General features: G+C 42.7%; 1 non-coding gene and 1 pseudogene across 1 annotated transcript; one reads left to right on the forward strand and one right to left on the reverse strand.

Moving 5' to 3' along the window:
- The first annotated feature begins 4,804 nt into the window (after positions 1-4,804).
- On the forward strand, positions 4,805-14,185 carry LOC133130475 (zinc finger protein 629-like; annotated as a pseudogene).
- Positions 14,186-16,440: 2,255 nt separating this feature from the next.
- trnar-ccu (transfer RNA arginine (anticodon CCU)) lies at positions 16,441-16,513 on the reverse strand. The gene has a single exon. It is a non-coding gene; the product is annotated as a tRNA-Arg (tRNA).
- Between the last annotated feature and the right edge of the window lie 634 nt (positions 16,514-17,147).

Raw genomic sequence — 17,147 nt, forward strand, 5'->3', positions numbered from 1 at the left:
GAGGAAATAAATTCATGACCGTAACACATTTTTAATTAGAAATATGAAACAACAAAACACATTTTTTTCAACGGCAAGCACTTCAATATGCTCAAGGATAATGGGTATCACCCAAAATGTGTATTATTAACATATACACATATTTTAATGCAAACATGTAAACAGTTTTTCACATCAATTTTCATTGGGATTTGGTTTTAAAGCATTACATTGAAAAAACAGTTCAAACACAGTATAAAGGTTCTGACACATTTTATAAAGAGATTAAACATTAAGGGTAATTCATTCATGTAATTTCAATAAATCATCAAATACTATACATTGCGGTAATGAAAAAAGCATGTCGGTAATGAATAACAATGTTTCGGTAGTGAACACTTTCAACAACTACACATGGACTACAACTTCATTCTCAGTCAAGTTCTCTTTCAGGTTTTTAATACGTGTGAACTGGTGTCCAATGTTGTACAAGTGAGTACAGAAATGGGGCAGGTCTGTCTTGGTTAGATCGAGAAGCTTCTTGGTGGTTGCAACTTCCTTTTCCAGGCTTGTTGTTCTTATGTCGATCTCAGTAGTAGTGCCATCCTGCAGTTTTTTTGTCGTAAGTGTCGACCTAGTGACCCATTCACTCCATGACACAATGTTATTTTTTTGTGGTAGGATCCATGACCACAGGGAACATAAGGTCCTTGCAGGCATCACATCTGCCATACATGCATTGAATATTTGCTCTGTCACAAACGGACGAAGCCACCAGATCGGTTGTGGACATTGTTCTTGTTACCCCGAGTTGGTGCAGTTTTTTTTACTCTGCTGCTGAAATTTTCATGTATTTTACAGGCACATGTTTCTTGGTCTGTCACTCTTGGTTTCACAATCCAGAAGGGCCTGTGCTTAAAAAACTGGGTGCGGGAGACCTTCAGGCTAGGGTTCTCTCTGAGGAATTTCTTGTGGAGATTTTCCACTGTATCCGTGAGGAACCTCTTCCTGTAAATCTGCCCAGCTTTTCTGACTTCTCCAGTTTTACCATTAATTATTGTGGAGACATCATCTCTGTGCAGGAAGACTTTGACATGATCACCCATCTTCCTTTGGTTTCTCACACGTTGTTTCAAACGGTTCTCTCCTCTTTTTGGCTCGACTTGCAAGCAGCACTGTGGATCTGTTTTTCTCCATCCGTTTTAGCTTCTTCCGACAGTCGAGTTCATTTTTTTTTCATTGAGCTTGTTTTGTGTCTTCCTGTTTGGCTCTCAGTTTGTATGATTTTTTTCCGCTTTGGTGTTGATGTCTGCTGTGACTGATGGTTTTCATATATTGGTTGGAGGACCCTATAGGATGTATGGGGTTGGGGTTGGGGTTGGGGGTTAATGTTGATGCCGTTTACTTCATCCGGATCATCTGAGGGTGGGGTTTCATTAATAATGTTTTGGAGGGCTCTTTTCTTTTTGTTACATCTGTTAGAATTTTTTCGCCATTTTTGTCTTTGTTTCTGCAGCTGTCTGGGTGTCAGGTCTGCTGCTGCCTTTAGCAACCCTTTTTCCTTGCGCTTTTGATATCTGTTAAAATAAGATAAGCATGAGTGTTGAAAACTGCTATGAAACAGACAACTTCTGAAACAGGAACTTCTTCAGCCTCCTACATATACCTTACTGGCCCTGGAACTTTACTGGCCTACTACACTAGTAGTTATTATGCCTATGCAACTGCCTTGACACCAATGCAGCATTCAGTGGAGTGTGTGTGTGTGTGTGTGTGTGTGTGAGAATGAGAAATTATAATATGTATATATGATCACTCCATGCATACGAGTTACACATTTTTTAATTAAATAGGCCCCGCCCACAGAATTTTTAATTCATATGGCAGCCATGTTGTTCTAAAAGTTTAACATTTTTAAACTGTTAGAAACTGTGCACTCATTCCATGAACTTTATGTATCTGCTGTGTGTTCTGTACCATGTCTCAATGTGTCTGTTTATCTGTTTATCTCAATGTGTCTGTTTATCTCTGTCTGCTCTTCTCTTCCCTTATTTAGGCCTACCTTTCTCTTTCCTTTCTCCTGTACTCCTGTAGAAGTTCTGGGTTGTTGTAAATCTTCTCTGTATGTTTCAGCACCCTAGCTCTCGATGCAGCCCTCTTAAATTCACTGTCCTTTGCTCTTCATATTAAGGAGTATAAGTTATCATTATTGATATCTATATAACAATATGTAATATAAACGTGTGCTATTTTCAAAAAAGAAACTGTTCATACACATCACCGTAATATGACCTTTCATTACTGCAACAGGCCTTTATATTGCATGGTAATGAAAGCTACACATTACGGTAATGAATGACATTTAGCTAAGCTAGCATAAAATGGCAGAAGCCATGATGACTCAGCTAAAATATTTTCACAGACAGTTGGGCTTCTTAATACCTTCTTTACAGTAAAACATCTAATCAATGACTTTTCAAGAACATGAAATATTACACATTACGGTAATGTTCACCTATGGTGGGGAAATAGGGATGTGTAAAGAAACTTCACAATTAACATCAAAATATGACAAACAATCTTACCTTGTCTCTTCTTCTTTGTGGTGCATTATGGGTCAAAAAAACTTTATTCAAAAAAACGCTGTGATTAAGAGAGGACCGTGAACACAGTGCAACGGTAATGAAAGCTGTATGTTCGGACACTCCGTTTTCCTCAAATATTTTTTTATAAATGGTTGGAAACCACTATATCTGATTATAATCTCTTAAATTATACAGTTTTAAACAAATGTATATTTCTTTTCATAAACTTGCTTGAATATTTATTATGTTAAATTGAGGGGAAACCATGAAATTTTTCTCCAGATGCATTACTGTAATGAATTTGTGACTCAAAAATCAGTTAAAAACCATATAAAATACTATTTTGGTACCAAACGATGAACTGTGCCACATAATAGACATTGTGTACATTCAAAAGTTAATTATTTTAAGTTTTCATGAGTATGTCCTTAAAATCTTCACAGACATAGCATAGCTTGGCTTCATGAGAATCACTCAGCCGTTGGGCCCTTGAGCAAGGCCCTTAACCCTGCATTGCTCCAGGGGAGGATTGTCTCCTGCTTAGTCTCATGTAATGTAATGTAATGTAATGGAACGACCTCCCCGTGGAGGTCAGAACAGCAGAGACTCTGACCACCTTCAAGCGCAGACTGAAGACACCTCCTCAAACTGCACCTCTCCCCCCACCTCCCTGTAATCTTCAACCGATTGGTAGTTGTTTTTTAGTTCTCCCATGAACGGTGTGTGTTATTACTTCTGTAATAACTTGTTCGCTAGGATATTTTTGCTAGTTTCATTTGGCTATGTAAGCTGTTTATTGTTCCTGTGTAAGTGTATATCATTCTATTGCGTTGTGCTGTATTACACAGTTTTAGATAATCCATTGTCAAATTAATGAAATGGGCCCTAGTACTTATCATGTACTCTTAGCACTTTAAATTGTACTTCCCTCTAGGGTCTTTCAGCACACTTGTTCCTGGTGATGGGTATGCACTTTGCACTTTGTTGTACGTCGTACTGGATAAGAGCATTTGCCAAATTCCAATAATGTAATGTAAACAAATACAATGTGTATCGAGAGATGCAGACTTCACTACAAACCGACTGTATCTCGCTTACTTCTGAACCGATTTTCATGAAATTTGGTCTGTTATAAACATGAGAAATTGAACATGATACTGGTTACTTGTTGTAATTAAATTCAGTTACTGTGAGTGGATCTAATCAGCTCTATGCCAAAACATTAACCTTCTGAATAGCCACAACTTCCACTGGTACAAGCAGGCTCCAATCTATGAATAGGCAACATCAACTGTAAATTATTTAGAATTTCAGCTTTTGTGAGTTTCTCCAAAAAAGTTCTACATTCAGAATTACACTTTAGAACAAAAGTAGGCTATTCTTAGCAAAATATGCAGTTTAAGTATCAAAAGTACAGGTAGGCTACTTGTTATGCATTTGGGCCGTGTTATATTATGTAATATTGAATTATTTCTGGAACATTAATGTGCAATTATTATTTTAATATTCTTACTGGCAGAGGTAGCTAAAGCTGTCGAATAAATGTAGTGGAGTAACTGCGTTTGAGTAATAACATATTTCATTTAACAAGCACTGGTGCAGTGGTTAGCACTGCCGCCTCACAGCAAGGAGGTCCAGGGTTTGAATCCCGGTCAGCCGGGGCCTCTCTGTGCGAAGTTTGCATGTTCTCCCCGTGTCTGCGTGGGTTTCCTCCGGGTACTCCGGTTTCCTCCCACAGTCCAAAACATGCAGGTTAGGCTGATTGGAGTATGAGTGTGTGAGTGAATGGTGTGTGTGCCCTGTGATGGACTGGCAACCTGTCCAGGGTATATTCCTGCCTTTCGCCCAATGTATGCTGGGATAGGCTCTAGCCCCCCTGCGACCTTGTTCAGGATTAGCGGGTTAAGATAATGGATGGATGGATGGATTTAACAAGCAGGAGTCAAAAGTAGACACTGCCGATCAGTTATCCTATTTGGGTTGGGTCCAGAAACCGATGTTTTTTTTTTTTTTTTTTTTTTTACTTTACTCTTGGTAAAACTGGTCCTTGGTATTTTTCTGCTCACTGGTTAGTTATATCACTGCGTTATATGATAGAACGCATTAAAAGTAAGCTTACCAGTGATAAAGTGACCCGAACAAACTCGTTTATATTTACGTATTAGCGGACCGCCCCAATATGTCGGCCGCGCAGACGCAGGTCAAATCTTCGTGTCTACGTTTCTATATCTATGGTTTCATACGCGGATGTTGTGTCTCGTTATTTCATGTAGCTAGTTTGCAAGAAATGTCGTTTTTTGCTTCTTTTCATATTCAGGTGGCCTCCATCATGGAGGTTTTAGCGAAAACGGCAGCAGCAGAAATTACTAAGCTAGTCGATGAAGGGTCTGCTTTTTGGCGGTTGGAGATGTGCAGAAGCCAAAGAGAGAACGAAGCGCTAAAAGCGAAGTTACTGCTGATGGAGGGAGAGCTCAGGGCTGTGCGAGGATACGGAGAGGGAACGCCGGACAATTCTCTAAACCTCTCATTTGAATTTGAGGTTTGCGACGAATCCAGAGAAGCAGAAATGCGTGAGTTGCACAACTTATTAACCGACATGAAAATGTGGTTTTGTTGTCAATCGTAGCTGTTTATTTGTAGGAAGCTGTAACAAGTTAGAACACCGCGCAATATTCCAGTTACACGATAAATTTAGCCTCATGTTTTTTTTCTTTTTCTGTGTGTTGGTCCACAATGAGCGAATTCCTGCAAATTTGAACTTGCAATTCTATTTCGCCGGTAGAGCTATTTAAGGTTCTCTGGGTGTCGCCATGAAAAATGGTTATTATAGTTGCTAAAGACGCCAAGCCAAGTCAAGTTGTGACATATTACAAACTGCAGTTGAGATTTCAAGATATTTTTGCTTTTGTGCAGGCACTTCAGGGGCAGCTGCTGCTAATGATGGTGAAGGACCCCTCTGTAAGGAGGAGGAGCTGCACATGCCACTCTGCCCTGCAGGAGACCCAGAAAAGGAGCTGCAAGCAGAAGTCAAACAGGAGCCAGAGGAGCAGCCTCTCACCCCCACACTCCCCCTGCTGGAGTCTGCAGACTTGAGGATGGAGCTCCAGTGTGTGTGGAGCGAGGCCAACGGCTTGAGAGTTGATCAGGATAAAAACAGGCCAGGTGCAAGAACGTTGGAGCATGGAGACACCTGTTTAGACGACAACTTCTCTCCTCCACTTTACAGAGATTCTCAGAGGCCACACTCAGAGACGGAAGAGGGGGCAGCATCACACCTCGAGCAGAAACAAAATGGCTGCCCTCTAGAGGAGACGAGCATTGGTAGACCAACTGATGACATTTCGGCAGAGATGGCGTTCCCTCTGGGTTCTCCAGGAGAGTGTGATGGAAGCGCCCCGTGTGAGGCGAGTTCTGACACGTCAGCAGAAGCAAAGAGTCCCTGCAGAACTGAGGGACAGGAGGAGGAGTTCATCTGCACACGCTGTGGGAAGACGTTCCCGGACGCTCTCGAACTGAAGACGCACGAGGAGCAGCACAGCGCGGGGAAACGGTTCAGCTGTTCAGAGTGCGGCAAGGGTTTCACTTCCTCCAGCGTCCTGGAGAAGCACACGCTGGTTCACAGCAGGAAGAAACCGTTCACCTGCTCTCTGTGTGGCAAGAGCTTCTCCCAGTCACACATCTTCAAAGCACACAAACGCACTCACACAGGGCAGAAACCTTTCATTTGTGGAAAACGCTTCCCTGACAAAGCTTGGCTTAAATCCCACCAGCTCGTTCACACCAGAGAGAAACCGTTCACTTGTGAGCAGTGTGGAATGTGCTTCTCCTGGAAGAGCAAGCTTAAATCTCACCAGGTTACTCACACAGGAGAGAAATGCTTCAGCTGCACAGTGTGCAATAAGAGCTTTGCCTATCTCCATATTCTTAAGCAACATCAGAGAATCCACACAGGAGAGAAACCCCACTGCTGCAACGAGTGTGGGAAGAGCTTTACCCGACTAGGTAATCTTAAGTCTCATCAAAGGGTGCACACCAAAGAGAAAAAGTTTGCTTGTGAGCAGTGTGGAAAGTGCTTCTTGGTGAAGAGCAGTCTTAAAACTCACCAAAGGATCCACACCGGTGAGAAACCGTTCACTTGTGAGCTGTGTGGAAAGTGCTTTACCCAGAAGGCCCATCTTAAAACTCACCAGAGAGTCCACACGAGAGAAACTGCACTGCTGCAATGAGTGTGGGAAGAGCTTTGCCCAACAAGGTAATCTTAAAACCCAACAAAAGGTCCACATGAGAGATAAACCCTTCACTTGTAAGCAGTGTGGTAAGTGCTTCTCCAAGAAGAGCAATCTTAAAATTCACCAGTGTCCACACACGGGAGAACCCACCATTCATCAAATGTTAAAGTATGATTGAGTGCCTATATATTTTCAAACTGATTAACTGCTAATTTGTGCTAGAAGTATAGTGACCCATATGTAACCTGAATTGAATAAAATAATGTTTATGCTTAAATGGAAAATTGGAAAGTATAGAATAACACCATGTAGAATAAAAGTATAGAATAAAACCCTTTGGTGGGTTTTTCTTTTATGATTCCTCTTTGTTAAAACAACAGCTTGCAGGGCAGGATGTCTTGCGTTGTGGGGGTGGGCTAGCTTTGTCAAGGACGGTTTGCAGAACAGCTGTAGGCCTGTACAATGTGATAAGAACATTTATTTTAGGAATAGCTGATGATGCAAAATGTCATTTACTTTTGAGCTTATGATGCAAAATGTAAATTATGTTGGACAGGAGAACATTTAAGACTAAGCTCACAAAACAAACATCACGTTTAAAGAAAACGTTTTCAGAGAATAGCTTACAGAGCGAAATGGTGACGAGCGAACATTTCTTTTTAAATAACTTACAAAGCAAAATTATAATTTGGGCGATTTCCACAATGATGTTGGCACCCAAGAGTGCTAAAATCATTGTGGCGTGTCAGAGATCAGCTGGTATTTTTAGGAGGAGTTATGTTGAAAGACGTGTATACAATTGGGTGGGAAACCGAAAAAATCAAGGTTCAATTCTGCAGAATTGATCCGGCTTTGTGCACTTTGTGCTAATAAAGTCTGATTTTCCTGATGAGCTTGCTGCTGTGGTGTCTTTTCCCTCGTGAAGCTGTTTTTCAACAAATTAGAGATTGGACTTTGAATTCTGTTGTTTCCTAGACACGACAATATGTAAAAAGGGCATTTTCCCGAACACACCAGACAAGCATGCCCACTCTCTTCCGCTTAATATGCCATATTCATAGAGCCCTGCTGCCATCCGAGAAAACGATAACATTACAGGAATACAGACTCCAGATACTTCCCATAGTTTATATGAGGAGGAAAGGTCTCTTGTTTTTTTGTTGTAAAGTTAAATCTGTGAATGGATTCAGACTACCTTGTATGAGGTTGTGATGGGATGCATTCAGCATCAGCAAAATTAGAGAAAAGCATTGCAATATCCATTCATATCAGTCTAAACATTTCCATGTGGGGATGAAATGGCTGGAGTTCATTTTATTACCAGACTCTTAGCTATTGGGTCCAGCTCATTTATGACATCAAGAGGGACCTGATCTAATGAGCAAAACCTGTATAAGTCTCACTGCTTATTTCTATGTAGAATTTGCATTTAGCTATTTTTCAACTTTTAACCCTCTGGGGTCTGAGGGCAAGATGAGGAAAACTGGTGACTGTGTCTTGCTCTGACATTTGTGTCATTTTAACAAACTTTATATACAGTGATTCCGAAGTGTCTGTGTCTTTGTTTTTAGCACAAACTCAGCAACAGTAATATGGCAACAGTAAGTAGGTCAGAATAATATGTTTGTTGTAAATTGCTCTAGAATCACACAAATTGTAAAGAGTAGTTTTTAAAACAGACATGAATGCTGTAAAAACACATCAATTGTAACAACATTTTTGGATCACTGAAATTTGTTCATCTAGGTCTTGAGTATCCAATTAGAAACATAAAATAAATGACAACAACCTAGTGCTGTCACTACTATGTTTCAGCACCAGCTGACAATGGGAGGGCTAATGGCCTTTCTTCAATGAATATTTATGTGGTTTGCGGTCCTGCCAGGTAAGTAGGCTTTTCACACCTGGCCTGACCCCTCCCTACCTCTAAGACAAAGCAATACTCAATTTAGAAGACAGAAACAAATACATTTATTTGATTCAGCAATTTATTGAAATTACCGCACAAACTACATTCAACGAAGATGCCACTCACAAACATGTGCGTGCCATTTTTCAAAACAGTTCATGTTTAGCTCCAAGCACAAGGGGAATTACACTCTGCAGGATGGACATTGGGGAAAAAACGACACCATGTGGAAGTGCAGAGTATGCAAGTCTTGCAAGAACGCAGAGGTATTATCTTAGTGGTAACTTACAAATGCGCATCACTGAATATTCAGACGAACAGAGAAAAGTTGCAATACAGCACACGTATTTGCCAAAATGATCGTAAGAAATACACTTGCTATTGGATTTTGTCTGTTTAGCAAAGTTATTTCTGCTTTTTCCTCGAACATAGATACAGTATGCTCATATCGATAATGCGAGGACACCCAGTTTTAGCATCCTGGCTACGCCACTACACATCACGTATGTATTATATTGAGATGCAATTTATATTAAACGAAGTTGCAGTACACGCAGAAGAAATGCACTTACTCATGACGACGTCGTGCCATTTTCCGTAATGAAATGTGTTCCGTGATGAAAAATGTTTACCTCAAAATGTATGTTATAATCGTTATCTACATTACCGTGAATCTTCATGATTTATGTTTAGTTATTGTCTTGGTTATGTTATTGTCATGTCACGTATTATGTTCGTCTAGTCTCACCACGTTTTTATGTTTCATGTCATGTTATGTTTCATGTTTAGTTGTTACGATTTACAGACCAGGGGAGGGGTGAAGGAAAGGCTTTAATTAAGCATAAAATAAAGTAAATGGGATCAAGAACGTAAAGGACGGAGATACTATAACATACAGGAATCAATTAATGTCACGCAGTCTGAAAGGAAGCGCAGAAGAGAAGTGGAGAAGATGTAACATTATTGAGATTAAGATTTACTTTTGATGCCTCAACTTTATTTTTGATGCCTACACATACTTCAGAGATGTGTGAGGAATGCATATCAAAGAAAATGTTCAATAAGGACTGTGCAGTGCACAAAATATTATTCAGAGAGGAAAGGGTTATATGAAAGGGTAAAAGAGGTTGGATGATCATGCGATTTGGAAGAGATACCCGGGTTGGGAAGTAGAATATGGGCGGTTCAGTAGAGGGCGGATCCGCCAATAAACCCAAAGAAGAAGAAGGTTCTCTCCCAACGCGAGATTACGCAGGACTGTTTCATACGCGTGTTGTGTATGGTTAGTCCAAGCAATTAGCACGAAATGTCGACTTGTAATTCTTTTCAGGTGCAGGTGGCCTCCATCATGGAGTATTTGGCAAAAACGGCAGTAGTAGAAATCACTAAACTAGTCGACGACGGGTCTGCTGCCTTGCGATTGGAGATGTGCAGAAGCCAAAGAGAGAACGAAGCGCTAAAAACGAAGTTACTGCTGATGGAGGGAGAGCTCAGGGCTGTGCGAGGATACGGAGAGGGAACGCCGGGCGATTCTCTCAACATCTCTTTTGATGTTCAGGTTTGCGACGAATTCAAAGAATCACAAATACGTGAGTTGCATAGCTTATTACATGGAAATTATTTTTTATTAAAAATCTGTTTGCAATCGTAGCTGTTTATTTGCAGAGAGGTAGCCTAGCACTAGTTGGAGCACGGCGCAATATTTCAGTTGCCCTTCCAATGTAGAAGTCGTCGACAATGATGACGTATAACATTCCTGCAAATTTTAACTTCATTTTCGTTTTTCCGGTATAGCCATTTGAAGTTCGCTGGGTGTCGCCATGGAAATCGTGTCACGGCACGAACTGTGATTTTTTTCATATCTTTGGAAAGAAAAGCCCTTGTACGTAGGGCGCATTTGAACGTATCATATAAAATGTTTCATATCTGGCTTATAAAAATGGTTGGCTTATCTATTTTCGTTTCGGAGATATTTTTAGTGTAACTATATTCGTAAATGAGTTGTGGGCAGGAGGAACCGACCTTGGGTGCGATTCTTCCTCATTTTGCATCATAATCAAGCACATGAGCGCACCCAACAATGGGAGAGTGTTCTGCTTTATCTCCTGCACGCATGCCTATATGACGTAAGCTGTGACAGAGCACTCACCCCTCCCTTACATTTTTGCTGGTTATCTGTCACAAGCACAATATATTCTTTTAAGCAGTTTTCTAACGATATGCATTGTCCATATCTGGGTACATTGTACTACATTATATTTTTCTCCCACAGAGTAAACACTTTTTCAATGTTTTTTTAAATTGCGTTACGAATAACATTAGCTATGGAATATTAAATTCTTAATTTGACCGTTTTTTATATAGACTCTTATGTACTTGCATTCTTACTCAACTCTTCTAACTCTTCTGCTGCTACCTGTGAGAATACCTGTGGTAGCTTCCCATGGGGATTAATGATAATATATTTGTAATTAGCCATTACTGGTTATAGTTGCGAAGGACATCAAGCCAAGTCAAAGTGTGACACATTACCAATTACCTGCAGTTGAGATTTCAAGATATTTATGTTTTTGTGCAGGCACTTCAGGGGCAGCTGCAGCTAACGGTGGTGAAGGACCCCTCTGTAAGGAGGAGGAGCTGCACATGCAGCCCTGCCCTGCAGGAGACCCAGAAAAGGAGCTGCAAGCAGAACTCAAACAGGAGCCAGAGGAGCAGCCTCTCACCCCCACACTCCCCCTGCTGGAGTCTGCAGACTGGGGGATGGAGCTCCAGGGTGTGTGGAGCATGGCCAACAGCTTGAGAGTTGATCAGGAACAAAACGGGCAGTGTGGAGGAAGCTTGGAGCCTGGAGACACCCGGTTAGAAGATGACGTCTCTCCTCCACATTACACAGATTCTCAGAGGCCACGCTCGGAGAAGGGCGAGGGGTCAGCATCACACCTCGAGCAGAAACAAAATGGCCGCCCCCTCGACAAAGAGTGCTCTCATGGGCTGCCTGATGACATTTCGGCAGAGATGCCGTTCCCTCTGGGTTCTCCAGGAGAGTGTGATGGAAGCGCCCCGTGTGAGGCGGGTTCTGACACGTCAGCAGAAGCAAAGAGTCCCTGCAGAACTGAGGGACAGGAGGAGGAGTTCATCTGCACACGCTGTGGGAAGACGTTCCCGGACGCTCTTGAACTGAAGACGCACGAGGAGCAGCACAGCGCGGGGAAACGGTTCAGCTGTTCAGAGTGCGGCAAGGGTTTCACTTCCTCCAGCGTCCTGGAGAAGCACAAGCAGGTTCACAGCAGGGAGAAACCGTTCTCCTGCTCTGTGTGCGGCAAGAGCTTCTCCCAGTCACACGTCCTCAAAGCTCACAAACGCACTCACACAGGGCAGAAACCTTTCATTTGTGGAAAACGCTTCCCTGACAAAGCTTGGCTTAAATCCCACCAGCGTGTTCACACCAGAGAGAAACCGTTCACTTGTGAGCAGTGTGGAAAGTGCTTCTCCAAGAAGAGCAATCTTAAAACTCACCAGGTGACTCACACAGGAGATAAATGCTTCAGTTGCACTGTGTGCAATAAGAGCTTTTTCCATCTCCATGTGCTTAAGCAACACCAGAGAGTCCACACAGGAGAGAGACCCCACTGCTGCAACAAGTGTGGGAAGAGCTTTACCCGACTAAGTAGTCTTAAATGTCATCAAAGGGTCCACACCGGGGAGAAACCGTTTGTTTGTGAGCAGTGTGGAAAGTGCTTCTTGCTGAAGAGCAGTCTTAAAACTCACCAAAGGATCCACACCGGTGAGAAACCGTTCACTTGTGAGCAGTGTGGAAAGTACTTCTTGGTGAAGAGCAGTCTTAAAACTCACCAAAGGGTCCACACCGGTGAGAAACCGTTCACTTGTGAGCAGTGTGGAAAGTGCTTTACCCAGAAGGCCCATCTTAAAACTCACCAGACTGTCCATACTGGAGAGAAACTGCACTGCTGCAATGAGTGTGGGAAGACCTTTGCCCGACTTGGTCATCTTAAAAACCACCAAAGGGTCCACACCAGAGAGAAACCGTTTGCTTGTGAGCAGTGTGGAAAGTGCTTCTCCGTGAAGAGCAATCTTAAAAAGCACCAGAGTGTCCACACACAGGATAAACCCTACTGCTGCAATGAGTGTGGAAAGACCTTTGCACGACTAGGTCAGCTTAAATCTCATCAAAGGATCCACATGGCGAGGATAAATCTCATCAAAGGATCCACATGGCGAGGATAAATCTCATCAAAGGATCCACATGGGGAGGTTAAATCTCATCAAAGGATCCACATGGCGAGGATAAATCTCATCAAAGGATCCACATGGCGAGGATAAATCTCATCAAAGGATCCACATGGCGAGGATAAATCTCATCAAAGGATCCACATGGCGAGGATAAATCTCATCAAAGGATCCACATGGGGAGGTTCGAGCAGGAGTTCCTCCCTGCTCACATTCTTCAGAGACTCACAGTCAGGGCTCCAGACTCAACAGTGTCCCAACCTCCTATGTTCGGGACAAACTGACAAAATTCCCAGGACGCCTTTGTGACAAAAAGTTAATGCCGATTGATTTGTTTTGCCAATATGTGTATTGTTATTTATTGTGTACCGCCATTGGTGCATCTAGGTACACGTACAATAGTTACTTCTGAGAATAAGTGGCTCCACGGTGGCTCTGGGGGGTGACATGGCTCAAGCAGTAAGAGCAGTTGTCTGGCAGTCGGAGGGTTGCCGGTTCGATCCCCCGCCCGGGCTGTGTTGAAGTGTCCCTGAGCAAGACACCTAACCACCAAATGCTCTTGACGAGCTGGTCGGGGCCTTGCATGGCAGCCAATCACCATCGGTGTGTGAGCGTGTGTATGAATGGGTGAAGCATCAATTGTACAGCGCTTTGGATAAAGGCGCTATATAAATGCCTGCCATTTACCGATAAGACTTTGGATACAAAATTTTGAATGACCAAAGAGAATGCCAACCATGACAAGAATAAATGCATGTCGGGGGCCGTGGTGGTGCAACAGGCTAAGATGCAGCGGACTTGCGGTTGCAGTTCGTTGCCGGGGTTCGATTCCCAGTCCTGCCAAAAGCCAAGTTTGGCCGGCTCTCGTGGAGCGGCATAATTGGAACTTGGCAGGGTTAGTGGGATCGCCGCATGCAGCACCCCGGAGCGCCTCGGAGTAACGGTCTAATTGAGCAACAACATTAAGTTAAAAAAATTTTTTTCTAAATTTACACAGATTTTTTTTCACAGATTAGCTGCTATATTCGCCTATTGTTAACAACCCTTTCACGACGAATATTCTAGTTTCAACTATTGAGTGTTTCTATGCCTGTAACTTTATAGCTAGTCGTATGCACAAGGTTTGCTATCTGTCTTGTTTTTAAGGGCCATTTTGGTTTCATGGTAAATGTATGTTTGTTTTTCCTTTTGCGGTGTGTTTGTGAAATTCACCAGTAAAAGACATCATGAAGTAATCATCAGTAAGAGACAGACTATCATTCAGCTGGGGACACTACATTCAATGTATTAGCGTATGTATGTAGCGTAGTGGTTAAGGTACATGACTGGGACACGCAAGGTTGGTGGTTCTAATCCCGGTGTAGCCACAATAAGATCCGCACAGCCGTTGGGCCCTTGAGCAAGGCCCTTAACCCAGCATTGCTCCAGGGGAGGATTGTCTCCTGCTTAGGATAATCAACTGTACGTCGCTCTGGATAAGAGCGTCTGCCGAATGCCATTAATGTAATGTAATGTAAAAGCCGCTCAGTCATCTGGACCAAATCCACGGTCTCACCACTCCGTTTGAAAGACTGATGCGCTGTGACTCAGAAACACCCTCTTAACATCACTTCAGGCAACATCATGTACCGAGGTATTGATATTTTCACAAAGCAAAGAGCTTGGGGCCTGAGCAGTCCTAAATTTCAGACATTATTACCTGGCAAACAACCTTTAATATATTGTTAAATGGCTATTCCCCAATTATCTAAAAAAACAACCATAGAACAAACAGAAAACAATGACATTTCAATGACTGATGTACTTTTCCTCACTCAGTCGTTAAAAAAACACAACTGCTTCAAGAACCCAGTAATCTCCACAATCCTGACAGCTTGGTGGAAAGTCAATACAATAGCAGGGCTCACTCAATTTCTGTACAAATTCAGTCCAATATAGCAGAATCCAAAATAAATCAACATATATTTGAAAACAATTCCTTAATGTCTTTGGTAAATGGTTGGCATTTATCTAAAGCACTGTACAATTGATGCTTCTCATTCATCCACTCACAGTGATTGGCTGACCAGCTCGTCAGGGGCAAATGGGGGTTAGGTGTCTTGCTCAGGGACACTTCGACACAGCCCAGGCGGGGGATCGAACCGACAACCCTCTAAATGCCAAACAACTGCTCTTACTGCCTGAGCCAATGTCGCCCCCATGACTTGCCCAAAAATGTGATATCGGTAGTGAATTTTCTGCAGCACCTTCAACTAAAAAAGTCACTGAAATCAAAGATAAAATATATCAAACAGCCTGCAGCCACCACCGCTAACAGTACAACTCATGCTGAATCCTTTATCCAAATTCTATAAACTAATGTCCAACACAGATGCTTGCTGGGCCATTCAAGGACATTCACAGAGTTGTCCTGAAGCCACTCCTTTGATATCTTGGCTGTGTGCTTAGGGTCGTTGTCCTGCTGAAAGATGAACCGTTGCCCCAGTCGGTCGAGGTCAAGAGCGCTCTGGAGCAGGTTTTCATCCAGGATGTCTCTGTACATTGAAGCATTCATCTTCCCCTCAATCCTGACTAGTCTCCCAGTTCCTGCCGCTGAAAAACATCCCCACAGCATGATGCTGCCACCACCATGCTTCACTGTAGGGATGGTATTGGCCAGGTGATGAGCGGTGCCTGGTTTCCTCCAAACATGACGCCTGGCATTCACGCCAAAGAGTTCAATCTTTGTCTCATCAGACCAGAGAATTTCGTTTCTCATGGTCTGAGAGTCCTTCAGGTGCCTTTTGGCAAACTCCAGGCGGGCTGCCATGTGCCTTTTACTAAGGAGTGGCTTCCGTCTGGCCACTCTACCATACAGGCCTGATTGGTGGATTGCTGCAGAGAAGGTTCTCCTTCTGGAAGGTTCGCTGGAGCTCTGACAGAGTGACCATCGGGTTCTTGGTCACCTCCCTGACTAAGGCCCTTCTCCCCCGATTGCTCAGTTTAGACGGGCGGCCAGCTCTAGGAAGAGTCCTGGTGGTTCCGAACTTCTTCCATTTACGGATGATGGAGGCCACTGTGCTCATTGGGACCTTCAAAGCAGCATACATTTTTCTGTACCCTTCCCCAGATTTGTGCCTCGAGACAATCCTGTCTCGGAGGTCTACAGAGAATTCCTTTGACTTCATGCTTGGTTTGTGCTCCGACATGCACTGTCAACTGTGGGACCTTATATAGACAGATGTGTGCCTTTCCAAATCATGTCCAATCAACTGAATTTACCACAGGTGGACTCCAATTAAGCTGTAGAAACATCTCAAGATTGATCAGTGGAAACAGTATGCACCTGAGCTCAATTTTGAGCTTCATGGCAAAGGCTGTGAATACTTATGTACATGTGATTTTTATTATTTTATTTTTAATAAATTTGCAAAAATCTCAAAAAAGCTTTTTTCACGTTGTCATTATGGGGTATTGTGTGTGAGGATCACTGGCAAGCAAAAGACAGAGCCACCCCAGATGGGACTCGAACCCACAATCCCTGGCTTAGGAGGCCAGTGCCTTATCCATTAGGCCACTGGGGCTCTGTGGTCACTCCATCTATGAGAGGCTAGGGTTGGGGCCCTCTTGATATAAGAAAGACAAGAAAGGTCTCTTGTTTTTTTGTTGTAAAGGTAAATCTGTGAATGGATTCAGACTACATTGTATGAGGTTGTGATGGGATGCATTCAGCATCAGCAAAATTAGAGAAAGTTATTGCAATATCCATTCATATCAGTCTATACAAGTGCAGACTGAAGACTCATCTCTTCAGGCTACACCTTTCCCTCCCTAATTCACCACCATGATTAGCCTTAGACTGTAATGGCACTCATGTATAGATTGTATAGATATTGTTACTTGTATAGATATTGTTGTTGTTTTTTTATTGGCTGTTGTATTGTTGTACTCAGGGTATTCTAGCTGCCAACTGTGGTATGCTAGTTTGGAAGTTGATTGTACTCTTCAAGGGTTCTGATTATCTGTATGTTTACACTCGGACACTAGGAACTGTACTGTCCTCTCAGGTGCTCTTTGCACCTATGCTTGTGTTTGATTTGCACTTTGTTGTACGTCGCTCTGGATAAGAGCGTCTGCTAAATGCCATGTAATGTAATGTAATGTAAACATTTCCATCTCTTCCTATGTGGGGATGAAATGGCTGGAGTTCATTTTATT

This window comes from Conger conger, chromosome 6, assembly GCF_963514075.1.
Source record: "Conger conger chromosome 6, fConCon1.1, whole genome shotgun sequence".
NCBI lineage: Eukaryota > Metazoa > Chordata > Actinopteri > Anguilliformes > Congridae > Conger > Conger conger.